At 50.4% G+C, this 7,743-nt stretch overlaps 1 protein-coding gene across 2 annotated transcripts in view; it reads right to left on the minus strand.

The window, feature by feature from the left end:
• The window catches only part of RAI2 (retinoic acid induced 2), a 45,825-nt gene extending 38,501 nt beyond the window's left edge, over positions 1–7,324 (minus strand). The window contains exon 1 of one of the 2 annotated variants that reach the window (XM_058828253.1): positions 7,179–7,324. The gene's annotated coding sequence lies outside the window, so the exon portion shown is untranslated. Of the gene's footprint in view, positions 1–6,612; positions 6,762–7,178 lie in introns of those variants that run through there. The other variant, XM_058828261.1, reaches the window with a different exon arrangement.
• Between the last annotated feature and the right edge of the window lie 419 nt (positions 7,325–7,743).

Genomic DNA, 7,743 nt, shown 5'->3' on the forward strand with positions numbered 1-7,743 from the left:
ACCTATTCATTTCTGGTGGGAGGCTGTGCTAGGTCCCTCAGGACAGTCACTGCACAGCTCTGAGGTTCATGCTAGGAGCATGGGGATCCATAACACACAGCCTTACGCTGCTTCCACTTTCCTGTCTGTAGCACTCACGGCATCCATGGCACTCATGGCACCCAATTGATGGCTTCCCCCATCACTTTAATACCCGCCTTTTGGGGACAGAAAGCTGTGGTGACCCCTAAAATGTATCCTAAAAGAGAAGTGATGATTTCAAAGCTAAACACAGCTGTTACACAAGCATCTAAAAAAATCACTTAGGGACCTAAACATCAAACCCAAACCAAAGGCAGATGCATTTCCTCGGTGAGCAGGGAAGTAAATTCCTTGCACCTGTCTTCTTCCACCTACCAACATTATTCTGGTTGTAGCACAACTGGAACATGGTCAAGCAATTTTCTGCAAAATGAACACAAGCTTAGGCACATGGGTGTGGGGAGATGTGAGATACTGAGCTTAGGACCACCAGTCCCATGAGAGAATGATGCCCCTTGATATATCCTGCACACACAATGCAGCAGAGCTCCAAGGCAGAGCCCAGTTCCTTCTGTCACAGAAACTCTGTGAATTCACTCTAAGCACACATGGCTTCTCCAGATATGGAAAGGCAAGAGGTAACTCCATCCATCCCCCAGGGACCAGAGATGAATTACAAGGACGTCACACGAGAACAGAAAGGCTCTTCTTCTGTGTGCGCCTTCTAGGATCTGCTTATATGCTCCTACTTCCTTCTGGTCTCCCCTCAGCATCCCACAGCCTGCAGAGCAAGCAGAAGTCTATGGCTATAATTATATAATAAATATATATATATCTATAAGAGTGTAACAAGTATATGGCTATAGCAGAAGTCCTCTCCCCCAAATTTCTGCAGGGCAGACCTCCTGGCTGAGAGCTGCCTCAGATCCCTAGCCCCATCACCAAGGCTGGAGATGAAGGCATCTATTATTCAGACAGTGATGCCTGACTTCTTGGTTAAAATCCTGATTAAAAAACAATGTGTTGCCCTTCCTGTTTGCTTTGCAGTGGCCTTGTGTAGATCCAGCTCTACAGCAAGTGATCCATCACCAACAACCAGAAAGATGTGTATCACGAAAACACAAAAATACTTCACATTTCACTTTATTTTCTGTGTCTTCCATTCTCATTTCCCATCTATTCCAATGCTCCTCACTATCTTTTCTTTAGCCTAGTTATTACAGATACATATGGAATACCTAATAGTTTTCTTTTAACCAAGAATCATTTTGTGCAGTACTGCCACATAAGCTTCAAAGACAATCAAATTTAAAAGAAAATAAACACAATGAATTCACATTTCTCACTTTGTCACTCCTAACCCTTTGTTTCTTGATTTTTTTGCTTATATGCAACAGAATGTATATGTGCCTTTGTCATATTGTTTGTGAACAGTTTATTCACCATAATCTGATAATCACAGACTAGACCTTCAGTAACACTCCTCTAGTTAATTAGTTTATTCACTAGGCACAGATTAATAACTGATGAGCTACAGAAAGTTGCTATTGTCTGAGTCAGCCACCAAATAACTAACTTGGCCATTCAGGCAGGGAGAAGTTTTCTTCTCTGAAAGGTGACAAGTAGCTATGTAATGACTTCCATTATTTTCTCAATAAACTCAGAGAAAATAGGACATTGCAGCTAGAAAAACACAGAAAGAGAAATTAGCTGCTACTGTCATTAAGGATTCAGAGACTGATAAAGAACAGTTGGTGCAATGCAGCTGGAGAGGCTTTTCAGAGTAAAGTGATTATTCTCTGGCCATTAACAAATTATTTTTTCCTGGACTGAAAGACCTGCACTCCTCCAAATAACTTGGCTTTGCTATGAGAAGCATGCTGACTGCCAGGGCAGGCAAGAGCCATTGCCCTCTTGGCCCTCCTGGTGGCCACTGTACTTCCACCTCTTTGTTTCCATGCCACAGAAAAAGTGCAGAATAATTAAAAAGGTTGAAGCACATGCAGACATTGGAAGAGAGACTGGTTTTCAAAACGAGCCCGACCAAATCAATTTGGAGCTGCACCTGGAATGTTCAGGGACCTGCCCTCAGCAGCCCCACTGAAGCTTAGTGAGGTATCACAGCAAACTTCCCTCACCTCCCTTGTCAATCAGAGCTCACCCCCCATCATCAGCCCAAAGATAACACAATGATAAGACATTTGGGGACACAGTCAGTCAGTCCTGGGGTTTGTTCTGGTATCTCTGTGCCTGCCATGGGGAGGTGGGGGGAACCCAAACCCACACCCAGCTTGCTCTTCGAGTCAGCAGCAGTTGCCTTCCCGCGGCTATAGTGGCTGCTCTCCAGCCACTCTGAAGGGACTGGGAGCAATACAAACACCTGGAAGCTACTAAGCTGAAGGACACCTTTTCCCTGAAGAGGGTGGAGGAAACAAACAGGAGACCTACCCCGGGCTCTCTGTTTAATTCTTGAGAACATTTAGCCATCTGATATCTTAAAAGAAGCATTTCCAAACAACGACATGCACAAATTGAGATCAGTGATGAGTGGTGTCCCTCAGAGGTCCATACTGGGTCTGGTATCCTTTAATAACTTCATCAGTGACATAAACAGTGGGATCAAGGACACCCTCCACTCTTGTGAGACCCCACCTGGAATACTGCATCCAGCTCTGGTGTCCTCAGCACGGGAAAGACATGGACTTGTTGGAACAGGTCCAGAGGAGCACGAGGAAGATGATCCTGGGTTGAAGCACCTTTCCTATGAGGACAGGCTGAGAGAGCTGGGGCTGTTCAGCCTAGAAAAGGCTCCAGGAAAACTCTACAGCATCTTCCAGTGTCCAGCGAGGACTGACAGGACAGACACGGACAGACGCTTTAGCAGGGGCTGTTGCAATAGGACAAGGGGTAATGGTTTTAATCTAGGGTCAACTTAAACTGGACATTAAGGAAGAATTTTTTTACTGGGAGAATGAGGAGACACTGCAACAGGTTGCCCAGAGAGGTGACAAATGTTTCATGCCTGGAAGCATCCCAAGTCAGGTTGGACAGGGCTTTGAGCAACCTAATCTAGTTGAAGATGTCCCTGCTTACTGCAGGGGGTTGGACTAGATTACCTGTAAGGTCCCTTCTGATCCAACTACTCTATGATTCTATTAACAAGGAAATACAAAAGGATGCTGGAAACAGGTCCTGCTCAGAGGGATCCAGTCATTCACAACCAAAGCCAGCAATTGAATATGGAGCTGCAGCTGACACAAGGGCCCCCAGGACACCCAGCCACCCACAGGACTGGCAAAATCCTACAGATGTGACTCTGTAAAATCACCTCAGCCATGTTACAGCACTGCTCTGTACACTAAAGGACAGTATGGATAGAACTGGGTGGGACTGGGAAAAAAGGGAAGCCAGAACTAACAAGCAACATTAAATCACCCAGCAGAGCAGCTCCTCCACAGAGTGGCCTATTTACAGAGTAACTCAGTGCCCTGGGAGGGATGGGCAATATTGCAAACCCCGGAAAGGAAATTCCCTAGGAGAACTGAGACAGGCTAACAAAGATCCTGGCAGCCTAGGACCTCTTATACAGACACCTCTTTTTTGAAATCTAGAGTCTGCTGGGAGGATTTAGGCCTACGGCTTTGAACATAAGGAAAACTTTTTCATCCTGAAAAGAGTCTGTGAAACTCAAGCAATGCTGGGAAGCGCTTCACTGTATTGTTGTTCTGTAGATGCTGTTTCTGGAGGCAAGACCCAGCACAACCTGATCTCAAAACAAAGCCATCCATGGCTAGTGCCACACATCACCAACTATCTCCTTTCTCTCAAAATAAAATAAAACAAAATAAAATAAAAGCAAGTACCCCCATAAATCATTCTTCCATCCCAGTTTCATAACAAGAATATTTGTCAGCTCCCATTTTATGTCCCTTTCTCTGGCTGCCTGTTCTACAAAGCCACCATTTCAGCTGCCTGTGCCTACAGACCGGCAAGCACACAGCACCACAACAGCTCCCACACTGCTATCTTCCTGCCTGTGGAGAGCATGGCCACCTCTCTTCCATAAACCCCCACCTGCGCTGCCATAGATTTTTCAGGGGATTTTCTAAAATATCTTTTTTTTATTAGTAGCTCTGAGGCACCCATCAGAGGTACTTGGCTACTGTACCAATCATGTGATTTATGTAAAAGTAATTGGGGTTAAACTATCTGCCACATCAAACTCTTCACATTTGGCCCCATCTTTAGGACCTAGAAACATCTGAAATAAATAAAGCCATGTGTCATTTAACAGGGTCTGGGCTTAATTAGGATGATTCTGGATTTTATGGGAAAAGTCTTGTCCTGCCAGCTTTACATAGTTAGACTATCACTTGCAAGGTTATCTGCTTTTTTTTTCCTTTAGTACCTACAACAAAATATTTTTCCACACAGCTTTTCTTTTTTTTCTTTTCTTTTTTTTTTTTTTTTTATCCTCCAACCAGCCGGATGACAACCACTCCTTATCTCTGGCTGTCTTCCATGCTAAAATAAGAATGCCGTTGTTACGCCGAGGGAGCTGCTCCCTTCCACCTCCGTTCCCTCCCGACCAGCACACAGCTGGCTGTGCAGGAATGCCCACGGTTCCATTTTCTGGTCATTTTTCTGTGACATTGGTGCAATTCACCCTTTAGCTTTAATTTCTATTTCTAAATCACACCAGGCCTCTCGTGCCAGGGGCTTTGTAGTCAAGTGACAGTCTGTGTCCTGAAAAGCTGGTGATCCTCAGCCCATCTCCACTACCACTTGCTTTCCTGGCTTGATGAAGGCTCGCCGACATGAGGGCGAGCACGCAGCCAAACACAGCTCAAATGATGCCGGGCATTCCATCAGCAGCAGAGAATGACTGGATTAGAAGAGGGGTAGGATTAGAGATTGATGAGTTGCTGTGAGGCTGCTACATCTGTATGACTGGCTCCAGCAGCAGTATTTGAATGTCAAACTGTATCCCCCCAGAGCAGAGAGGTACCACCTACATTTGGTTTCAGGCTGCTGTGTGCAAGGCAGCTGGTGGAAAGTAAGGGGTTTGAGCTGGGGTCTGAACAGACAACCCTGTACAGATGAGACCTTGGCAGGTCAGGCAGAGATGAGCAGAGAGGGAAACATGAAATGATTTGCCCACAGCTACACTGGCAGTTTGTGTCAGAGGCAGAAACGGGAGCCAGATTTTTTTTAAAAAATTAGTTCCTCATGCAGGAGATGAGCCAGCAGCCTTTGTTACATCTAAATGCATTTTTTCCCCTGTAATTCATACTGCTGCAGGCTCTGCACAGTGAACTCAAGCATCCTGAAGTTGCAGGGTGCTCAGTGTGACCTGCTCCATTCTCCAGATCTTGCCTACAATGCAATCGGTGCATGTTGCAAAAGCTTAACAGTCGCCTTTTTTTTTTTTTCAGTAGGAAGTGACCAGGACCCTGCAAAAGCCATCACTGAGGTGATTTCCAGTCTGACCCAGATAGCTCTGGCTATTGCATCGCCTCCAGAACTTAATGTATACACAGGAACTCAGCAGCACTCTCCAGTCAACTCAAACAGTTATTCCCTCTTCAAACCTGGCTTCAGTCATCTCTGAAGGTGAAAAGAGACTTCAGATTCTCCCTACTGGAGCTCCTCACAGAAATACTACAAAATTCATCAGAGATGCCAAGGACAAAATAGTGAGGATGCATTAATTGATCAGGTTGCTCTAGCAGAGTGGTGCAGGAAACCACCCTGCCTATCAGCAGCCTTCTCTGCTAGTTACTGTAGTTACATCTGATTAACCAGGGCCACTCACAGCGTCATGAAATGGAAGGAAAGGTTTTCAAATTTACATATTAAAAAATTGAAGGTGTGCTCATTTCTGTCCTATGGAGTGTTTCAGACATAACACTAGTACTCAGTAGCACATTTATGAGGAAATCTTTACTTTGAATGCTAAGCCGATTTGCTAATGATAAATGACATGAAAGGTTACTTTGAAAAAAGAACACCACTTCCTCATCAAGTTTAAACGGAAAATATCTGAAGAATTAATGGGCAACCAGATACGCGTTCCTCTTTAACAATATATCCCCATTAGACAATATAAATACTTTGAATCCTGCCATTTGAATAATTTTTCTTTTTAGAAAAATAATTCTGACGGAGAACATGCAAGAAAACTACCATCAACAGCGGCAAATAAACCAAAGCCGAACGAATCTCTCAAAAAAGAGGTGTGCTGGGGGTGAAATGAGAGAAGGAGAATAACTGCCCTGCAACTCTTGCCCAGAGCCCTCGCACCATGCAGCATCCCCGCGGAGGGATGCAGAACTTCTGGAGCACGACACTTCAGCCGGCACCCACCGCCACGTACGCGCCGCCGCAGATGACCCACGCCCCGCGACAGCCTCATCCAGAAAAAGCCATTAAGGGAGCCGCAGGTGACAGTCCATCCATCCGCCCGGCACACTTCGCCAGGAAGCCGGGCGACAGCGGGAGGAATTTCTGCCCCAACTTCGGAAGGGTAAATTCTCCTCCTGCTTCTCGCCTGCGACCGGCTACGCGAGGGACCCCAAATCATCCCATTACCGCTCGTCTTGAAATCCATGTCACACGTTTCTATCTCCTTTCCGCAGAGCGCCGCCGTGGCCCCGCCGTGCGTGTGCCCGTGGGGCAGGAGCCGCGAGCGCCGGGGGGCGATGCCCGGCCGCTCCTCCCCGCGCACCCACGGCCGTGATTTTGGAGAAGTTGCGCAGGCAGGAGGAGGAGGAGAAGGAGGAGGAAGGGCGGGGGTGGGGTGGGTGGCTCTGCTCGTGCGGTCGCGGTCACGGTCTCGCCCGGTCCCTCTCCCCACCGCGGTCCCTCCGCGTCCCCCCAGCGCCGCAGCCCCGCCGCCGGGACGACCCGCACAAAGCCGCCACCGCCGGCATCTCGCTGCGCCCGCCCGGCGCCACCAGAAACAATAGTCACGGGCCGAAGCGGGGACCGCGGGGCCGCCGCCCTCCCCACGGTACCGCAGCGCCCGGCCGCCGGTGGGAAGAAGGCTTGGAGGGGGGGTGCGATTCCCGCAAAACAACGCCGCCGCCGCCCCGGCCAACCTGTCACCGCTCCGCCCGCCCCGGGCTGTCGGTGCGCATCCGCTCCGCGGCACCTACCTCCGCTGGAGGGTGCGGCAGCCCCTAGCTGGGCTCCATGGGGCCGCAGCCGCCGCCCGCTCTGTCAAGCGCGGCCGCCGCCGCCGCCGGGGACGCGCCGCCCTGCCCTGCCCGGTACCGCGTCCCGCTCCCCCCGCGCCGGGCGGGCCGGGGCGGGGCGAGCGCGGGGCCGGGCCCGCCCAACCTGCGCCACGCCCGCCGGCACCGCCCCCGCGCCCGCCCGCGGAGCGCGCCCCGAGCCCGCAGAGCCGGGCCGAGCCGAGCCGAGCCGAGCCGGGCCGAGCCGAGCCGCGCCGAGCCGAGCCGAGCCGAGCCGAGCCGAGCCGAGCCGAGCCGAGCCGAGCCGAGCCGGGCCCGCAGAGCCGAGCCGGGCCGAGCCGAGCCGGGCCGAGCCGAGCCGAGCCGAGCCGAGCCGAGCCGGGCCCGCAGAGCCGGGCCGAGCCGAGCCGAGCCGAGCCGGGCCGAGCCGAGCCGAGTCGGTAGAGCCGGGCCCGCAGAGCCGAGCCGAGCCGAGCCGAGCCCGTAGAGCCGAGCCGAGCCGAGTCGGCAGAGCCGGGCCCGCAGA

Source organism: Poecile atricapillus, chromosome 1 (genome assembly GCF_030490865.1).
Source record: "Poecile atricapillus isolate bPoeAtr1 chromosome 1, bPoeAtr1.hap1, whole genome shotgun sequence".
NCBI classification, from domain to species: domain Eukaryota; kingdom Metazoa; phylum Chordata; class Aves; order Passeriformes; family Paridae; genus Poecile; species Poecile atricapillus.